This window comes from Rattus norvegicus, chromosome 5 (genome assembly GCF_036323735.1).
Source record: "Rattus norvegicus strain BN/NHsdMcwi chromosome 5, GRCr8, whole genome shotgun sequence".
Classification (NCBI taxonomy): Eukaryota; Metazoa; Chordata; class Mammalia; order Rodentia; family Muridae; genus Rattus; species Rattus norvegicus.
This window is the reverse complement of record NC_086023.1, coordinates 91,616,929-91,638,188: the sequence shown is the minus strand read 5'-3', so window position 1 is coordinate 91,638,188 and position 21,260 is coordinate 91,616,929.

Below are 21,260 nucleotides of genomic sequence, written 5' to 3'. Positions count from 1 at the left end.
ACACAAGGAGGCAAGCTACACCCTAGAAAAAGCAAGAAACTAATTGTCTTGCAACAAAACAAAGAGAAGACAAGCACACAAACATAATCTCACATCCAAATACAAGTAAAACAGGAGGCAACAATCACTACTCCTTAATACCTCTTAACATCAATGGACTCAATTCCCCAATAAAAACACACAGATTAACAAACTGGATACACAATGAGGACCCAGCATTCTGCTGCCTACAGGAAACGCACCTCAGCGACAAAGACAGACACTACCTCAGAGTGAAAGGATGGAAAACAACTTGCCAAGCAAATGGTCGGAAGAAGCAAGCTGCAGTAGCCATTCTAATATCAAATAAAATCGATTTTCAAACAAAAGTCATCAAAAAAAATAAGGAAGGACACTTCATATTCATCAAAGGAAAAATCCACCAAGATGAACTCTCCATCCTAAATATTGATACTTCAAATAAAAGGACACATACATACATAAGAGAAGCCTTACTAAAGCTCAAAGCACACATTGCACGTCACTCAATAATAGTATGGGATTTCACCACCCCACTCTCGCCAATGGTCAGATCATGGAAAGAGGAATTAAACAGAGACAGACAGACAAAGAGAAATCATGAACCAAATGGACTTAACAGATATTTATAGAATATTCTATCCTAAAACAAAAGGATATACCTTCTTCTCACCACCTCATGGTACTTTCTCCAAAATTGATCATATAATAGGTCATAAAACAGGCCTCAACAGATACAGAAAGATAGAAATAATACATCCGTCCTATCAGACGACCATGGGCTAAAGCTAGTCTTCAATAACAATAAGGAAAGAATGCCCACATATACACGGAAGTTGTACAATGCTCTACTCAATTATAACTTGGTCAAGGAAAAAAATAAAGAACGAAATTAAAGACTTCTTAGAATTTAATGAAAATGAAGGTACAACATACCCAAACTTATGGGACACAATGAAAGCTGTGCTAAGAGAAAAACTCATAGCTCTGAATGCCTGCAGAAAGAAACAGGAGAGAGCATATATCAGCAGCTTGACAGCACACCTAAAAGCTCTAGAACAAAAAGAAGCAAATACACCCAGGAGGAGTAGAAGGCAGGAAATAATCAAACTCAGAGCTGAAATCAACCAAATAGAAACAAAAAGGACCATAGAAAGAATCAACAGAACCAAAAGTTGGTTCTTTGAGAAAATCAACAAGATAGATAAACCCTTAGCCAGACTAACGAGAGGACACAGAGAGTGTGTCCAAATTAACAAAATCAGAAATGAAAAGGGAGACATAACTACAGATTCAGAGGAAATTCAAAAAATCATCAGATCTTACTATAAATCCTATATTCAACAAAACTTGAAAATCTGTAGGAAATGGACAATTTCCTAGACAGATACCAGGTACCAAGGTTAAATTAGGAACAGATAAACCAGTTAAACAACCCCATAACTCCTAAAGAAATAAAAGCAGTCATTAAAGGTCTCCCACCCAAAGACAGCCCAGGTTCAAACAGGTTTAGTGTAGAATTCTACCAAACCTTCATAGAAGACCTCATACCGATACTATCCAAACTATTCCACAAAATTGAAACAGATGGAGCACTACCGAATTCCTTCTATGAAGCCACAATTACTCTTATACCTTCACACAAAGACCCAACAAAGAAAGAGAACTTCAGACCCGTTTCCCTTATGAATATCAACACAAAATTACTCAATAAAATTCTTGGAAACCAAATCCAAGAGCACATCAAAGAAATCATCCACCATGATCAAGTAGGCTTCATCCCGGGCATGCAGGGATAGTTTAATTATCGAAAACCATCAATGTGATCCACTCTATAAACAAACTGATAGAAAAAAAAACCACATGATCATTTCATTAGATGCTGAGAAAGCATTTGACAAAATTCAACACCCCTTCATGATAAAAGTCCTGGAAAGAATAGGAATTCAAGGCCCATACCTAAACATAGTAAAAGCCATATACAGCAAACCAGTAACTAATATCAAACTAAATGGACAGAAACTTGAAGCAATCCCACTAAAATTAGGGACTAGACAAGGCTGCCCACTCTCTCCCTACTTATTCAATATAGTTCTCGAAGTTCTACCCAGAGCAATCAGAAAACAAAAGGAAATCAAAGCGATACAGATTGGAAAGGAAGAAGTCAAAATATCACTATTTGCAGATGACAAGATGGTATGTATAAGTGATCCCAAAAGTTCCACCAGAGAACTACTAAATCTGATAAACAACTTCAGCAAAGTGGCTGGGTATAAAATTAACTCAAATAAATCAATAGCCTTCCTCTACACAAAAGCGAAACAAGCCAAGAAAGAAATTAGGGAAACGGGGCTGGAGAGATGGCTCAGCAGTTAAGAGCACTTTCTTTTCTTCCAGAGGTTCTGAGTTTAAATCCCAGCAACCACATGGTGGCTCACAACCATCTGTAATGGGTTCTGATGCCCTCTTATGGTGTGTCTGACACCTACAGTGTTACTCATATAAATATAATAAATAAACTTTAAAAAAAAGAAATTAGGGAAATGACACCATTCACAATAGTCCCAAATAATATAAAATACCTCGGTGTGACTTTAACCAAGCAAGGGAAAGATCTGTACGATAAGAACTTTAAGCCTCTGAAGAAAGAAATTGAAGAAGATCTCAGAAGATGGAAAGATCTCCCATGCTCATAGATTGGCCGGATTAATATAGTAAAAATGGCCATTTTACCAAAAGTGATCTACAGATTCAATACAATCCCCATCAAAATAACAATTCAACTCTTCAGAGAGTAAGGGAGAACAATTTTCAAATTCGTCTGGAAAAACAAAAAACCCAGCATAGCTTAAACTATCCTCAACAATGAAAGGAGTTCCAAGGGAATCTCTGTCCCTGAATTCAAGCAGTATTATAGAGCAATAGTGATTAAAAACTGAATGGTATTGGTACAGAGAGAGACAGATAGACCAGTGGAATAGAATTGAAGCCCAAGAAATGAACCCACACACCTATGGTCACTTGATTTTTGACAAAGGAGCCAAAACCATCCAATGGAGGAAAGATAGTATGTTCAGCAAATGGTGCTGGTTCAACTGGAGGTCAGCATGTAGAAGAATGAAGATCGATCCATTCTTGTCACCCTGTACAAAGCTTAGGTCCAAGTGGATCAAGGACCTCCGCATCAAACCTGATACACTCAAACTAATAGAAGAAAAAGTGGGGAAGAATCTCGAACACATGGGCACTGGAGAAAATTTCCTGAACAAAACACCAGTGGCTTATGCTCTAAGATCAAGAATCAAGAAATGGGATCTCATAAAACTGCAAAGCTTCTCTAAGGCAAAGGACACTGTTGTTAGGACAAAATGGCAACCAACAGATTGGAAAAAGATCTTTACCAATTCTACAACTGAAAAAGGTCTTATATCCAAAATATACAAAGAACTCAAGAAGTTAGACTGCAGGGAGACAAATAACCCTATTAAAAATGGGGTTCAGAATTAAACAAGGAATTCACAGCTGAGGAATGCTGAATGGCTGAGAAAAACCTAAAGAAATGTTCAACATCTTTAGTGATAAGGGAAATGCAAATCAAAACAACCCTGAGTTTTCACCTCACACCAGTCAGAATGGCTAAGTTCAAAAACTCAGGTGACAGCAGATGCTGGCGAGGATGTGGAGAAAAAGGAACACTCCTCCATTGTTGGTGGGATCGCAGACTGGTACAACCATTCTGGAAATCAATCTAGAGGTTCCTCAGAAAATTGGACATTGCACTACCTGAGGACCCAGCTATACCTCTCCTGGGCATATACCCAAAAGATTCTTGAACATACAACAAAGACCCATGGTCCATTATGTTCATAGAAACTTTATTTATAATACCCAGAAGCTGGAAAGAACCCATATTCCCTTCAATAGAGCAATTGGTACAGAAAATGTGATACATCTACACAATGGAATAGTACTCAGCTATCAAAAACAATGACTTTATGAAATTCTTATGCAAATGAATGGAACTGGAAAATATCATCCTGAGTGAGGCAATCTAATCACAGAAAAACACACATGGTGTGCACTCATTGATAAGTGGATATTAGCCCAAAGGCTCAAATTACCCAAGATGCAGCAAAGACATGAAACTCAAGAAGGATGACTAAAATGTGGATGCTTCACTCCTTCTTTAAAATGGGAACAAGAATACCCTTGGGAGGGAATAAGGAGGCAAAGTTTAGAACAGAAACTACAGGAACGGCCAATTCAGAGCCTGCCCCACATGTAGCCATACATATATAGCCACCAAACTAGAAAACATGGATGAAGCAAAGAAGTGCTGGCTGACAGGGACCGAATGTATACCTCTCCTGAGAGACACAGCCAGAATACAGCAAATATATAGGCTAATGCCAGCAGCAAACCACTGAACTGAGAACGAGACCTCCTTTGAAGGATTCAAAGAAAGGACTGAAAGAGATAGAAGGGGCTTGAGAACCCATATGAACAACAATGCCAACAAACCAGAGCTTCCACGCACTAAGCCCCTACCCAAAGACATGGACTGACCCTGGGCTCCAACTTCATAGGTAGCAATGAATAGCCTAAGAACACCAGTGGAAGGGGAAGCCCTTGGTTCTGCCAAACTGAACCCCCAGTGAATGTGATTGTTGGGGAGGGCAGTAATGGGGGGAGGATGGGGAGGGGAACACCCATAGAGAAGTGGAGGGGGAGGGGCCAGGGGGATGTTGGTCCGGAAATCTAGGAAGGGAATAACAATCGAAATGTAAGTAAGTAATACCCAAGTGTATAAAGATGGAAAAAAAACAAATATTTTACAATATTTTATAGCTTCTATAAAAGATATATAACTAAATAAAAAGAACATTTTATAATTGCCAAAAAAGTAATTTGCAAACTCATTTTAAATCACAAAAAATCCCAGGATAGTTAAAAATATAATTAACAATAAAAAACTTCTGGAGGAATCACCATCCCTGACCTCAAGCTGTTTCACAGAGAAATAGTGATTTAAAAATATGTGGTATTGATACAGGAACAGGCAGATAGATCAATGTAACAGAATTGAAGATCCAGAATTTTAACCCACACACCTATGGTCACTTGATCTTTGACAGAGGAGCTACAACCATCTAGTAGAAAAAAGACAGAATTTTCAACAAATGGTACTGGTTCAACTGGAGGTCAGAATGTAGAAGAGTGTAAATTGATCCATTCTTACATCCTTGTATGAAGCTGAAGTCCAAGTAGAGCAAGGACCTCCACATAAAACCAGATACACTGAAATTAATAGAGAAGAAAGTGGGGAAGAGCCTTGAACACATGGGCAGTGGTGAAATTTTCTTGAATGAACACTAGTTGCTTATGCTCTAAGATCAAGAATCAACAAATGGAACTTCATAAAACTGCAAAGCTTCTGTAAGGCAAAGGAAACTGTGAGTAGGATAAAATGGCAACCAACAGATTGGGAAAAGATCTTTATCAAACCTACACCCTATAGAGGCTGAATATCGAATATATACAGAGAACTCAAGAGATTCAAGACTCTAGAGGATCAAATAACCCTATTAAAATGGGGTATAGAGTTAAACAAAGAATTCTCAGCTGAGGAATATCAAATGTCCAAAAAGCACCTAAAGAAGTATTTCAATATCCTTAGTCATCAGGGAAATGCATATCAAAACAATCATGAGATTCCACCTCACACCAGTCAGAATGGCTAAGATAAAATGCTCAGTTGACAGCAGATGCTAGTGAGGATGTTAAGAAAGAACACTCCTCCATTGTTGGTGGGATTCCAATCTGTTACAGCTATTATTGAAATCGGTCTGGCAGTTCCTCAGAAAATTGGGAACATTTAGTGGTAAAAAGCCTCCTGCTACTGTTTGTGTACCTCCAGTACAAATGACAATTAATGAAGCAAATAGCTCCTCAGAATTAATTTAAAAGGTTTTAGGGTCAAATATCCTTTATGGGCTTTAGGTACCTCCAATATTTCATAAATTATATTTTATAAATCATCATTTATCAGTCATAAACTATTTATTAAAGCCAGAATAAATAATGCAGACAAAATAATGTTTAGACATTTACCATACAATACTATAGCTAAGAGATTTTGAAATCAAATGTGGAATATGCATAATTTTAAAATAAAACCACAATGAGATCATCTTTGGTACAAAATAAAAGACTAAAAAGTGGGCCTGACACTGTGAAATGTTGGAGAATGTGTAAAAGCTCTTGGATTTGACTCTAAAGCACTGCAAACCTTTTGAAAACTGTGATTTTGTGTAAGTTTAAACTTGAATTTACTTATGTCTCAACAATTTATTTCTGGGTATTTACTCCATACACATATTCACATAGGTCTTCTTACAAGAAAATAATGTTTGATTTTCATTTGTCCTGTAAATTAACAACCCAAATATCCAATATCAGACAATTCATAATGTGATGTGTATTTAATAGAGTACTGTAAAGTAATTGAAAAAGAATAATATGCTACATTATGGATGAATTTTGTGCACACTGTTTTCAGACAAAGAGAAGCCAAATAAAACAGTAGGCAGTATTAAATCTAAGTTATATGAAGTGCATGAGCAGGGTGAATTATAGTATAGAGGCTGAAATGAAAACACAAATAGAATTTTTGGAAAAGATCAAGGAAAAATGCATAGCTGGTATGGTAATAACTTATAATGAAGAAAAGTATATTTTATTCTAATAATAGTGGGACTTAATGAAGTGATTACAAAAATTTTGAAGTGGAAATTTCTGCTTTCATTGGAGACTCAGTTGTGTCATGTGATGTTTTTCTGGAAGCAGACTTATGATTGGATGTTGTACTGAAGCAGACACATAATATTTTTCTGGAAGCTACCTGGTGAAAGGGAATGTGATATATTGCTAGAGTAGAGAGTTGAGAGGACATGTGATGTTTGGAAAGAATTAAGTGTAACACAGACAGACAGTGCACTATACTCTATCATTGGCTCACCTTGCTGTTTGTCACTGTGCTTCACTTGTTGTGACTTCACAGAAAAAAAAATCACCAAAAAACTTCTGGTGTCCTGGCTGCTTCTTGCCATTTCAAAGGACTTGTACTGCTTGGTAAAGGTTCATGGTTTCTTCTGGATCAAGCCATTGCTGTTACTTCATTTTTTATAATTGAATAGAATTTCTTTGTATACATGAACAACACTTTCATTATCCATCCATGAGTTGAAAATCATCTAGATTGTTTCCATTCTTCTAAATAGAGTGGCAATTAACACGACTGAGAAAGTATTTCTGTAGTAGCATATTGATCATTAAGGCATATTACCATAACCAGGTATAACCAGGTCATGTGCTAAATCTACTTTAGCTTTTAAAGATATTTCTTTGGCAGTTTTAATTTATGTTTTGAGAATTCTTTGTTCTATAACCCATTTTTAATTGGGTTAGTTGCTTTTGTGAATCTTGGTTTTTGAATTCTCTATATATTCTAGATGTTAACTTTATATCACATGTGTAGTGGGCAAAGATTCTAGTCCATTCTGTGGGCTTTCTCTTCACGTTTGATTAACATCGTTGCTATGCAAAAGCTTCGTGGTTTCCTACTTTTCAGTTATTGGTCTTAATTCCTGTGTTCATAAGGCTTTTTCAGTGAGTTATTTTTCTATTTCTATGTTCTATAGGGCACTGCCTGTGTTTTCTTCTAGTATTATGTGCTGGGAAATGAACCCAGGTCTTAAGGAAGAGTATTCAGTGCTCTTAGCCACTAAGCCATCTTTCCAGGCCCAACTTTTGAGTCTTATAAATGATTTAGTACCATTTTAATCTTGTTTATCATGTTTAGTTTTGTGGTTCTGGGGAGATTTTAGTGTTTTGACTTTTTTCATATCTATTTGATGATGTATGTTACTTTTAGAAAATATAGAATAATAGTCAATGAGAGGGCTCAGTGGGTAAAGGTGATTATTGATGACAATAACAAGATGAGGTGGATGAATGGAAGCCACTTGATGGAGGAGAGAACTGACTCCTGACATCTCTGGATGTGATACATTTCCACAGATACCTCCTTCATGAATAAAAATAAATTAAAATAGGAAATATGAAAAGTCACACAATTGACAAAGGAATTATTAAAAATGTCAGCCATAACCCTAAAAACTTAGTTACGCTTTATAATTTAATAAAAAATTAGAATGTGTAGGTAAATGCATACAGAAAACAAATTCCAACACTGAGTTTGCTACCAAAGCAGCCAAGCAGACATGATTCCAAGTGACAATAAAACTACCAGGCTCCTGTATATAGATATCAATTAATAATCCACCCTTCAGCTATCTAATAGACCTAAATGTGAGTTAAAAAAAGACTTTTTCATAGACTGTCTTGAAAGTCACTGCGAGACTGAGTAGAAAGTGTACCCTGTGCTACTGTGCCTCCTGCTTCTTCCTAGCACCCTCAGCTCATGTACTGTCAGCACATCTTCTAAGCAGAGAATTTGTTACTGTGTACATTTTTAAGATTCAGTTCCTCGTAAATCCACATATTTCCTTAAGGTTTCCTTTTGTGTGTCCTATGGGTTTAACGATTATATAATGACATGTGCCTACTAGTATGGAATTGCACAAGGTAGTTTCAGTGCCTGAAAATCTGTGCTTTGTCTGTTGATCTTCTTCCCTCTGGCAACCATTCTTTTTTTTTTTTTAATTGTTTTTATGGTCATGCCTCTTCTAGAGATATTTACTGTTTCACCTTTTCAGACTACCTTTTCTTACTTAGTAATGTGCACCTAGTTTTTTTATATATTTTTTCCTTAGTTGGCAAAGTGTGTGAGACTGTGTCTGTGTATGTGTGTGTGTGATAATACTTTGACTTCCTGAATTATATCTGTTCACCTGCCAAAAGTCATATCAGTTGCCGCCTGGCTTGGAAAATTATGGCTAAATCCCTATAGGGAGGTTGTTGTATGGTAGGAAATTCTTTTTTTTTCTTTTTCCGGGACTGGGGACCGAACCCAGGACCTTGCGCTTCCTAGGTAAGCGCTCTACCACTGAGCCAAATCCCCAACCCCGGGAGGTTGTTGTATGAATAAAACATTTCAGTTTGTGTAAATAAATATCAATGGCTACAGGTGGTATCTTGTAGGACAAGAGTATACATAGTTTTATGTCATGTTATCTTCCAAAGTGGCTATATCATTTTCTTTCGTACTAGCAATAAAAAGGAATTTTCAGTGTTCCATATTCATGACAATATTTGCTGCTATCCATTGTCTAAATTTTAGTATTTCTAAATAGATAATATAAATATATAAATAAAATAATATTAATTATATATTATATAATTATATATTAATCATTATAAATATATAAATAATAGATTTTTATTTGTGACTATTATTTGGATTTTACTTTAAAAAATTTTTCTTGTGTATGCATATGTGTTACACATCTGTTCATTTCAATGAACATAAATATGTCTGTTTAGGAATAATTGCCTGTGCTTATGAACACACCAAGACAGGGTGTCATGTGTCTCATCTATCTCACCTTCAACATTTTCTTTGAGGCTACATCCTTTCATTGACTTTGAGTTCATATTTTCCAGAGTATACTGGTAGCCAGCAACCTCTAACAGTTATTCTACCTCTATAAATCTTGAAGCTGTGGCTTCAGGTGTGGGTGAAAGGAAAGCAGTGGACACACAGTGATCATCAAGCACTATAAATAACTAAACTATCTCTCCAAATCTGTATCATTTGAGTAGTCTAATTACATAATATTTTAATGTCAGTAAGTTTCCCATATATAGGATAATAGGTCTTGCTATATTCTATGGAAACTCAAGAAAACTCACTGAGCTCAGAGACCATTCCAATATGGATTATTTGAATATATATGTATGTATTCTATGTATGTATGTATGTATGTATATATATTTTTTTCTATGAAAAACTAAAGAAAGATATCATGACAGCATAAACTTACATATGAGGCTCCTTAAGCATAATTTGCAAATTCTAAGCTTCATAAGTAAGGTTGTTATAACCAAATTAAGATACCAGTTCTCACTGGATTAAATTTCTCAGCTTAAAAGTCATCTATCTATATTTTCTGACTTTGATAAACATTTTCTGATTGGCTTTCTATAATTAATTCAAATCCACCTGCATTTGAGGTAATTCTTGAATCATTATTGGACCTTATTCTATGTCTCTAAGTCTAAGGTTAGCAAAGTCTCAGCACTGTGTTTATAGACCATTTTTATCTTCATTATGAAGGAGAGAGAGAAGATGAAAGGAAGAAATACGTGACTACTTGTCTCAATTTCTTTGCTAGTATGGATTTGTTCAGATAAAGCACCAATATTTCACTAAGTTTTTTCCAGTAAAGTATTTATATAAAAGATGTTTTCAGATAATGATTGCTTTGTATACCATGTTCAACTACTTCCAACCATATTAGAAAGCACATTTGAAATAATACCTTAAGGAGAATTTTAAATCTGACTCTTAAGAAAATGTAGGATGAATCAGTAGGTTTCTTCAACAGCCTACCTAACTTCTGTGATTGAATTAATATAGCTGATAATGGGGGAAATGGAAGTTTGAAATTGAACATTGAAACAATAAATTTCACCTATGTACAGCTATATTACATCAGCTTCTACATTGAAGTTAGTTAGCTACACAGAGATATGTCAACCACTTCTGATGAGAAACAAAATCAATCCACACTGCCACACTGTCATCTCTTCTGCAATGAATTTCAACCATTTCTTTTGTCACCATTTGCTTTTCATTTTATTTCTAGTCCTCTTCAGACCAAACTTAATTTGTGAGTAATATTGTCCAGCTGCTTAGCTTAAACTTGAAGAAAACTTTTAAAATAAATATACACTGTTAAGTCTGAGATCTAATTATGTGCAGGATAAAAAAGTAGAATAAATAATGATATTTCCATAATTAAACCATATTAAAAATTGAGATCACTACTACCAGCATGACAGATATTCTAGGTAATCCATATTCTTAATAGTCTGGTTTCAATTATCTAATAAAATTATATAGATTAACAGAGTGAATTAAAAATAAGATTAAACTTTCTGATATACCGAAGAAACACAACATTAAGGATAGACATCATCTCAGGCTAATATCAACAACAAATAGGTAGAAAAGTATATTCCAAGCAAATGGATTCCAGAAGCCAAACTGTATAAACATTTCCTTCTTACAAAGAAGATTTCAAATCAAAACTACTCAGAAGAAATAGGGAAGAATACTAACTACTCATCAAAGGAAATATCAGCTGAGAAGGTATAGCAATCTAAACATGTATATACTAAAAACAAGTTCATAGAAGAAACACTATTACAGCTACAATTATGTATTCTACACACAGTGATAGTGGGTGACTTTAATACCTCACGCTTGCCAAAAGACAAGTCATCTAAACAAAAACTAAACAGAGCAATGCTGAAGATAAATGACATCATAAACCAAATGGATCTACAAGTTATTTACAGAAAACTGCAGCCAAACACAAAAGAATATACCTTATTCCCAGAAGCCAATAAAATTGTCTCCAAAATGCACTATATAGTAGGATACAAAGCAAATCTCTAAGGAAATGAAACAATTGAAATAACATCCTATATTCTATCTTTCCATCATGATTAGAGCTGGATATCAATAACAGAATAGAAAGCTTACAAACTCATGTAATCTGAACAAAATATTACTGAGAGAAAAATGAGTTGAGACAGAAATAACGGAGAAAAATCTTTTTAGAATTTAATGAAAATAGAATACAATATTCTCAAACCTATGAAAAACAACAAAAGAAGTTCAGAGGGGCAAGATTATAGCACTCAGTGTCTACATACAAGAATCTAAGAGATTATATACTAATAACTAAACAGCATACCTGTACATGCTAGTATGAAAAAAATAATTCATAATTAAAAGGAGGAGGTGTCGATAAATAATCAAACTCAGTGCTGAAAACAATAAAATAGAAACAAAAAATTTACAAAAATAAATGAAATGAAGAGGTCATTCTTAGACAAAAGTCAAAAACATTGATAATGTTTAACCAGGTTAACTAAAAGGTAGAGAAGATATAAATTAATAAAGTTAAAAAAGTAAAGGGGCACATCATAACAGAGACTGAGGAAATCAAAATAATCATAAGGAAATTTTTTAAAAAATAACTGTACAATACCAAATTTGAAAACCTAAGGAAGATGGATACATTTCTTAATATATACCACTTACCAAAGTTGAATTGAGATCAGATAGGTAATTCAAACAGATCCACAACTCCTAGCAAAATAGAATCAATGACTAAATTCTCAAACAAAAAACTATAAGGCCAGATGGATTGTTCACTGAATCCTACTAGACTTTCAGTGAAGAATTAGCATCAATACTTCCAAAAATACTGCAAAATGAAAACAAAAGGAACATTCTATATGTATTTTTAAAGCAAAATCACAGTTACTCTGATATCTAGACCAAATAAATATCAAAGAGAAGCACAAATTAATTTGCCTTATCAACAAAATAAAACTAAAATGTAAAATGAATCTTAATAAAATGCTTTCAAACTAAATATAAAACACATCAAAAAGATCATCTACTATGATCAAGAAGGCTCTTTTCCAGCAATTCAGGGGTGAGTCAAATCAATAAATAAAAATCACCATATAAACAGATTGAAAGACAAAACCACATGATGATTTCATTACATTCAGAAAAAGTCTGACAAAAATTGAACATCCTGTCATGAAAAAAGTGCTCAAATGTCTAGGCATAAATGTGACATAATTCAACACAATGTGGGAAATTTACCGAAAATATCTATCTAACGAAGTAAAACTCAAATCTTTTCCACTAAAATCAGGAACACCATGAGATTGTTCTCTCTATTTCTACTACCAATTTGAAGTTGCAGATAGAGCAGTAAAACTACAGAAAACATATTAAGCGCATAGAAATTGACAAAGGGGAAGTCAAAGCATCTTTATTTGCAGATGATATGAGTTTTTAAGGGAATAACACTTAAAACTCCATTGGGAAACTTTTTTTTTTTATTTTTATTTTTTTTTTATTAACTTGAGTATTTCTTATATACATTTCGAGTGTTATTCCCTTTCCCGGTTTCCGGGCAAACATCCCCCTCCCCCCTCCCCTTCCTTATGGGTGTTCCCCTCCCAACCCTCCCCCCATAGACTAGTTCACTGTGGGTTCAGTCTTAGCAGGACCCAGGGCTTCCCCTTCCACTGGTGCTCTTACTAGGATATTCATTGCTACCTATGGGGTCAGAGTCCAGGGTCAGTCCATGTATAGTCTTTAGGTAGTGGCTTAGTCCCTGGAAGCTCTGGTTGCTTGGCATTGTTGTACTTTTGGGGTCTCGAGCCCCTTCAAGCTCTTCCAGTTCTTTCTCTGATTCCTTCAATAGGGGACCTATTCTCAGTTCAGTGGTTTGCTGCTGGCATTCGCCTCTATATTTGCTGTATTCTGGCTGTGTCTCTCAGGAGCGATCTACATCCGGCTCCTGTCGGTCTGCACTTCTTTGCTTCATCCATCTTGTCTAATTGGGTGGCTGTATATGTATGGGCCACATGTGGGGCAGGCTCTGAATGGGTGTTCCTTCAGTCTCTGTTTTAATCTTTGCCTCTCCCTTCCCTGCCAAGGGTATTCTTTTTCCTCATTTAAAGAAGGAGTGAAGCATTCACATTTTGATCATCCGTCTTGAGTTTCGTTTGTTCTAGGGATCTAGGGTAATTCAAGCATTTGGGCTAATAGCCACTTATCAATGAGTGCATACCATGTATGTCTTTCTGTGATTGGGTTAGCTCACTCAGGATGATATTTTCCAGTTCCAACCATTTGCCTACGAATTTCATAAACTCGTTGTTTTTGATAGCTGAGTAATATTCCATTGTGTAGATGTACCACATTTTCTGTATCCATTTGGGAAACTTTTACAGACACTTTCAGCAAAGAGGTAGTAGGATAGAAAATTGTCATTCAAATATCAATAGCCTTCAGGCATGCATACAGAGACCCACAACTAGACCATGTGTACAGAGTATGGACCATGAAATAATCAGTCCAAAGTGGAGTGTCTCCACCCAAAACCTCTCAGGGCACAAGGGACCCTGCAAGGTAGAAGGCACAAAGATGATTAAAGGAGGCAGTTGGGATGTAAAACACTAAGAAGCAAGTGCCGAAACAAATGAATGAAGGCACATATGAATTCATAATACTGAGAAAATATGCATGGGATCTGTACAGGTCTATACTAGACAGAGGTTTCAGCTGAGAGGTGAAGTATACAGAAACCCTCATTCTTAATCCAAAAGTTGACAGTTGCTTTCTCCAATTGACAGTTGCTTGCAAAAGATAAATTATTTTTCTCCAAATAAGTCTCACTGGGTATACAAACCATGTTTAAGGCCAGGACTCATGATCAGCAGTAGGTGGTTAACTCAAAACAAATGCAATGTTATGTATGGGCATTTTATTATTGTACAAATCTTTTGCTTTTGTATTATGTCTTGTGATTTTGTTTTAATGGATTTTCTGTGTGTGGAAATGTGTGTGTCTCTGTGTGATGTATGTGTTTTTAGTGCTTTCTATTTGCCTCTTTTTTCTGTTTATTTGTTTTGTTTTGTCCTACTACAATTTGTTTGTTTTTATTTTATCATATTTTATTATTATTATTATTATTTGAGACGCCTGTCCATTTCTAAAGAAAGAGATCATGTGTGTTTTGATGTATTGAGAAGTAGGGGAAATCTGAGAAGAGGTGAGAAATGATAAACCATAATCTGAATATACTATGTAATAATTGTTTTCAATAAAAAAGAGAGTCATAAACTAGCGGTTTACTCCCATGTTATCCTGGGAATAAAAGCTTCCCTTCTACTTTTCAGCAGAAAGACTTCAAAGTATATATTACAAACAATAGCAATATTTGTTGTCTTTCTGGCTGAATATTTGAAGGTATCCTTGCTATTTCTGGAGACATACTTCAGTATCCAATATAGCAAGCCATTGTGCCTACATGGTCCATCAGCAAAACTCAAGATCAAAGGATATCTTCTAGTATAATCTTCAAAAGTGCTCTCTCTTTTGCTTTTTCTGCCTCCTCTCCTTCATCCCCTTACCCATCCTCTGCTCTGTCCTCTTCTCCTCTCTCTCTCTTAGTGTAGCACATGGGACAATACTGCCTAAGTTGTGCTGTAAGCATTTATGAATAAACGGTTGAATGAATAAAAGGAAGATCATTTAAAAACTTCCATCAATGACATCAAATAGGGGAAGGGAATCAATGATATCTGAGGTTAGGGGAAAAAATAATGACAAGGCAACAAAACTGAGGAAATCTAGAAAAGAAATCCACAACTTAACTGCAGTGGAAGTAGTGATAAGATTTTGAGGTTCTTATTATGGTTTCTTTGGCTTCTCTAGACCAAATATAATACACAGATCCATTTGAGAAAGACAAACAAGAGATTAATCAGCTAACTGCTCTCAAGCCGTTGAGTGTTGGTGATCTAGGACTAAAAGATAGTGTCTCATCTTTATCATGACTTTATGGTAGAATTTGAGGGATGTGGAGTTCTTTTGAGAAATGTACTGAATGTCAGTTTCCCTGCCGCTGAAAAAGATTTATGAAATAATACACAACTAAAATGACTGGGACAAGGGGAAACAAAAACAAACAAAACAAAACAAAACAAACAAAAAATATAGGCCAGCACATGCAGGAGTGAAAAGTTAGTACTACAGGGACTCCCTGACTCCTGGAGGCCATGCCCATACTTAACTCCCTTGTGCTATAGCAAGCAGAGATGTCTTTTACCCTGTCAGTAAAATCTGTACTGCAGGGATGACAGGACTCACTTTCTGCAGGGTACATAATAACTTTCCGACATGTTGTCAAAATATGTCAGGCCTAGTTATGGCATTCTGTTTCATAAGAATGCGACACATGGTACAATGATTGGCGATTCAGATGCTTTCTGTCAATGCCTGCCACTCATGAACGAAAGTGGAATCAAACTCAAGTTACAGCTAGGCTTTTTGCATGAGAGTCACTTCCAAGTTTTACTTTTCATACCTGAGGTTTTGTATTACTGATATTAAATAAAAAAAATGTGCAATGAATTTTAAATTAGGTAAAAGCTCTCACCAGAGATTTGTTAAAAGCAGATGAACAGCTGTTCTTTCCCCCTTTTTAGTAGAAGGGCTTTAAATTATATATTAACCAAAAAGGTAAACAGAATAAAATGGGCAATTAAATATTAATGGAAGATGTAGTGGAATTGTCCTGTGCTGCACTTAAAACAGCCTGAATGATTGAGCTGTGAATTGCTCTCCCTGAGGTATTGAAATATTCATCAGCACTATTTAATAAATGTTCATATTCGTAGGCACTCATGTTTACACTACAGCACTTGCAAGAGAGTGCTTACCAAAGAAAACACGCTAATGGAAGGTGAACCCTCCTGTACAGAGTCACCTTCAATTATGCAGTGTGTTGCTGAGGAGACAGGGAAATCTCTCCTCTGACAAATGAGAAACTTGAATACCAAATGAGTCTCTTTTGTTAAGAGAAAGCTAGGCAGGACACAGAGGCATCATGGTTCCAAGACTATCTGAGGTTTTAAAAAATTTATCAGCTTTGTACTTTAAAAAATGTTTAACCTTTTCTGCCTGGAGATGAGCTTCATTCCAATGCTATTACAGTAAACTGCCTATGTTATGGGAAGAGATGCAATAGAAAGCAAAGGAAAGATTGCGGTTGGAAACTCAAAAACTAAGGTAAATGCATGCCAGATAACAGTGATCTTAACCATGCTGTCAACATTTGCAGTCAGAGTCAGATACTGACTTTTACACCCTCTCTGACATTTACTAAGTCATTTTGTATCCAGATCTGTGGACATTGTATCCCCTCAAGTGGGGAGTTTGATTGCCCACCTAAGTTAAACAGGATCAGGACTGGTCACTACATTGAAATTGGCTTATCTCTATAGAGACCATTAAGATATAGTAGAACACAGGAGGAAAGAACTGTAGCAGTACTTCCGATGATTAGGTTGCCTAAAAGGTGATATTCCTTTCGAGCTTAGACAAATGTTTGCTGCAAATGTATCATCAGATTCCCAAATCTGTAGCATGATAATATATGTTTTGAATCATGTTAACTTGTAACAGGCATCAGCAACCTTTTAACCATCAGACAAACCTGAGAAATGCTTAGTTAGCAGAAGAGGTTTCTATTCCTTCTGTAACAAAAACAACTCTGCAGATATTTTTTGGTTAACTTCTGATTTCTCTGCTAAGATGCATTGTAATCTCAAACCTGGTTCATAGCCTAGCAGGGATGGAAGGAATAGCCTCTCCTTAACTGAGAGATTAGCCCTGTCACTTGACTATACTTTTACTAAGGGAGTATTAAGGGATGAGATATGAAGAACTATTTAAATTGGGTGGGGTTCTGGATTAACTGATAGAATGTTTCCCTTACATTCAGGAGGACCTAAAATTTATCCACAGAAGTGCATAAGTTGGTAATGTGTATTTCTAATCTCAGCACTTGGGAAGTGGACACAGGAGGAACAGGAGCTAAACAGCTGAACACTGGCACACTTGAAGCCAAACTAAGGAACATTCGTCCCTACCTCAAAAAAAGAAAACAAATTATTCATGCAAAATTCATGCATCAGAAGAAAATTCCATCAGTAGCTAAACTCCAAGGAAGAATTTGTGACACCAAGCCAGATGTATCACCCTTGTAGGTAAACTCTCTTTTTCACAATTTTGAACAAAATAGCCATTATATGTTATTGAGCTTCAGGGTTGTTTTAGAAGCAGTGGTATGGTACATGACAGTTCTTCAACAATTACCGTGTGTCTTTTATAAAAAAAAAAAATGTTTGTTTCTATTTGTGCTTTTTTCTGTTTTTTGTTTTGTTTTGTTTTTTACTGGTGAGTAAATTTGACAAGATATTAAGTGTGTAACTTCAAAAAAAACCCATACAAAACCTTTTAGGCAATTTGAAGACACTGGGGCTTTCCTTGGGATTACCTACATCTTCAATGCCATTCTACAAACAAAAATGTCACCAAGTATTATTGGCTAATACATCCAATAACATCTCTCTGTCTCTTAACATTGCCTCTATCTGCTTTTGATACCCTTTGCCTTTGGTTCCTATGAGGCTGTTCAGTTATACTTTCATTGTGTACATTCGTATCAGGTCTTGAACATATAAAAAGTGTCTATCCAATTATGTCAGACTTCTCTCAAAATCTTCAAATAAAAAAATAGAGCATGCTTATGAACTTCAGTATTTCAAATATACCTCCATGGTATTTAATATCTGTTCCAAATTACTCTTTCTGATGAGTCTCTATTTGTCCCCACTCTTTATACTGATTTGTGGCATTCACAGAGCACAATTTTACCGCTTTCCCCACAGTACTTCTTTCCCATCGTGCTCTGCTATCTGCTTTACTTTTGGAATTGTTTCACAAACTCCTGTGTAGTCACAACTAACCTGATTTTTTGGACTAGTAAAAACATCAGGGAGAAATGTGTGGGAGGTTTTTTATTATTTATATATGTTTTTGGGAATATTCACTTTCCTTCCCAACATCCAGCCTCCTTTCCTTACTCATTTAATAATCTGACCCCTTATCCTTTTCTTTTTAAAGAGAAGAACATTTAAGCCCAATTTGTAGAGACTACACACTCTTGAGTGGATTATCAGCCAATGGAGCGTCATTGGCTTTTGGACAATATAAAGGTTCTTTTTGTGCCTGCTTCTCCTGTACACAACGGGATTTTGTCTGTCAGGAGCTGGTGCGGGTCTTGTGCATGCTATCAGAATCAATGTAAATTGCCCTACTGTCTCTGATTCTCATAAGCTCTCTGCCCCTTATTCTATAAATATCTCTGAGCCTTGAGAAAATGACAAAAGATGCGGATGTCCCATTTATGGTTGAGGATGCGAATCCCTTTCTCTTCTTTGATCAGTTATGTTTGTCTGTGTTTATTACCATCTACTGCAAAAAGAAGCTTCTCTGATGAGGGTTGAGAGATGACTCATCAGTGGATATAATCATAAGTGTTTAGGAATCTGTTTAATATAATATTCATTCAAGGTAATATGATATATATTTAAAAGACTTTTTAATAAGATTTCAAGTCAGCAGAATAATAGTAGTTGGTTCTTACATAGAGTCTCTGACCTGTCTAGCTACTTGTTCTTGCTCCTAATAGCAATGCCAAGTATGGGTTATATCTGTGGGGTGGTCCATAAATCTAATTTTAAAAAGTAGCTGGTTGTTCACAGGGCATTTGTGCCACCATTGCACCTATGGATATAACTTGTTAAACCTGTATGATTGTAACTTGACAAGTTGCCAGTAGCATTAGATTGGTGATTACTTTTCTCCTTTGACATCATATATTGCCCCTATATATTGCCCCTTCTAAAGATGTGAAAGCTAGTCAGTAGGGAGGAAGTGTAGTGCTCTGACTGGAGGTGGTGGTGGTGGTGATGGGGTGCTCTTCACAGTGATCTCTCACCAGTCTAGGTGTGTGGGTATGGGTAAGGAGGAGAGAAGTCAGGCAGCAAGGGGGAATTGCTGCCTCAGCCCCTGCTGCCGGTTCTATTCCTTTCTGCCACTGTTGCCTGCTGCTTTGGATGCTCAGACAGGGCTGAGCCAGCAGAAGACTGAATAAACAGCAAGGGATGCAGGGGAGCTTCTGGCAGTGATTTCAGGGATAACAGATCTCTTCTCCAAGTGGAGATGTTACAGCCCTTATGACAGAAGCTCTCAGATGATGGAATAATTCTGCACAACTTTAATGCTGATCATGACCATTAAATACAGTTTTTTTAGATGGGTCAGTGTCTGACAGCAGGTACTTCCTATTGGTTTGGCCTGAGAGCTTAGGAAGTCCTCATCTACATATTTGGGGGTGTGGTCTTGTTCCTCTGATCTTTCTCCTCACTTGTGGAGGAGAGGCTTGGAATTGTCTTGAGCCTATGTAACCTGTGGTCACATTCTCCCTTCTGGAGAAGGGGTTTGGGGCATTGATCTACATGACTGGTCTGTCTCAAACATCTCTATGGGGTTTTGTGGTGGGCTGCAGCTAGTGAGGCCTTGATCTGGGAGACTGGGAATGCACCTGCTGTTCCTTTCTGGGTCTCCCGGGGAATCGTCCTACCTGGACCAGGAATCTGGATACCTTTCACTCCTCACAACCCCTTTGGAAGTTTCTAGGTCAGTTTCTAGGTATATTTTCACAGCAGCAAAAAGAAACTAATACTGTGCTATAGTATGAATAAACTTTAATGGACTGTATGAGAGAAAATACTCGGAGAAGACTATAAATAATGTGTCTCTTTGTATAAAAAATTTAAAAAAATTAAAATCACATATGAAGAGACAGAAAGAAAAAGAGAATTGCATAAATGAACATATGCACACGTAAACACACACACACACACACACACACACACACACTCCCCAAATATAGAAGGATTAGGGGTTGGTTAGGGCCAGGAAGAAAGAAATGGAAAATAATGGCTAAAAGATACTAGTTTCTTTATTTAGGTCATTCAAGTATTCCAGCATTGCAATGATAATGACCAGGAAATATAAATCACTAAAAACACTTGATTATATACTTTCAACACATGACATATATAAGGGAATAAATATGTTGTTAAATTCTTTTTGATATCTTTGAAAATAATTACAATTTTATTCATAAAGATACAGTTCTGGTTTCTAATGTGGCCCAATGAAAGTATTAAAGGCCCAAAACATTGGTTGCATTCCACAATAGGCTCAAAACTAAGGGACTATTACAGACTACAGTTATAGAAAATACTGAAGCTGACCATTACTAATACATTAATGACTTACTGTGCTTCTATTGCTGTCATAATGGCTTTCCTTCACACTACAGCTCTTAAGAACTTCAGGTAATATAATATTAATTGAAAATCTTATCAAAGTTTTAGGAACTACAAAACATAGTTCCATTATGGTCTATTTCTATTAGCTTATCCCTGTTGAAATGAGAAGAAAGCAAACTGGAAATAAGTAGTTCACTACAAATGTTTATAAAACGTGCACATGGGAAATACCGTATGCATTGCTCTTTAAACTATCAAGTCTTAAGAAA